At 42.9% G+C, this 1286-nt stretch overlaps 1 non-coding gene across 1 annotated transcript; it reads right to left on the minus strand.

Moving 5' to 3' along the window:
* Positions 1–479: 479 nt before the first annotated feature.
* On the minus strand, positions 480–585 carry LOC120068876. Its single transcript, XR_005479387.1, has one exon. It is a non-coding gene; the product is annotated as a small nucleolar RNA R71 (small nucleolar RNA).
* Between the last annotated feature and the right edge of the window lie 701 nt (positions 586–1286).

Here is a 1286-nt window from a genome sequence, read left to right on the forward strand (position 1 = left end):
CTCAGACAACAAACCAGGCAACAACAAATGGCGGACGAACAAGCGAATCAAAACTTAGCTCAACAGCTAGCCCACGCTGCGTAAAATCCTATCATAATGGGAAACCGTAGTATGCATCCCATGAGGGAGTATGGTCTCCTAGATTGTATGATTTCTCACCAGGGATCATATATCCAAGGCCAGATGGGACAAGATTTGAGATGAAATCTATGATGTTACAAATGCTCCAAACAACTGGACAATTTGAGGTGCTCAGGGAGAAGACTCTCACGCCCATATGAAACGTTTCCTAGAGACATGCAACTCATTTGTGATTCCTAGAATCACCCCAGAAGCTATCGGGCTATCTTTATTCCCATATTCTCTGTGTGACGACGCAAAACAATGGGTAAGTTCTTTGGAGCCTGGTGAGATCACAACCTGGGAAAAGTTGGTGGAGAAATTCATGCAGAAATACTTTCCACCCACCACAAACATAAGGAGGCAGAGAGAGATCATGAACTTCGACCAAGAAGAAATTGAAACCTTGAACGCCGCATAGGAGCATTTCAAAGGATTAGTCAAGAATTGCCCCAATCATGGATTACCATTAACCATCCAGATGAATACTTTCTATGGTAGATTAAACAGAGTGTCTTAAATGGCAGCCGATGTAGCTGCAGATGGACAAATCTTATATTGAAGCTAAGAAAATATTGGACCGCATAGCCAAGCATAATATGGAATGGGTGGATGACACTTACAACGCAAGAGCAGAAAGGAAGAGGCAATCTCAGAATGTGAATTCTATTGACTCAAACGCAATAGCCACACTCTCTGCACAAGTGGCTACTATGACAAACCTTTTGCAGAATATGTCACTAGGGAATGCATCAAACCAGCAAAAGGTAAATCAGGTAGAAACATTCGTACAGGCCATGGTTAGCTATGTGGGTTGTGGAGATCCCCATTCCTACTCTGATTGCCCACAAAATTCTCAATCGGTATGCTTTATTAAAAATAACCCATTCACAAACACATATAATCATGGATGGAGGAACCATCCAAATTTTTCTTGGGTAGGTAATCAACACGAGCCACACCACTCAGCGGTAAACCAGCAGCAGAGGCAAAGACCGCCACTTGGATTCCAGCCAACGCAGTAGCCACACCAACAACCCTTTAATAGAGGAGGTCATGCGTCGATTTCAACATCTCCGCTTGAAAACTTCTTAAAGGAGTATATCGCCTAGAACGATGCATTACTAAAAAGCCAGGCGTCTTCCATAAGAACTCTAGAGATACAA

The sequence above is a fragment of the Benincasa hispida genome, unplaced genomic scaffold (genome assembly GCF_009727055.1).
Source record: "Benincasa hispida cultivar B227 unplaced genomic scaffold, ASM972705v1 Contig1260, whole genome shotgun sequence".
Taxonomy (NCBI): Eukaryota; Viridiplantae; Streptophyta; class Magnoliopsida; order Cucurbitales; family Cucurbitaceae; genus Benincasa; species Benincasa hispida.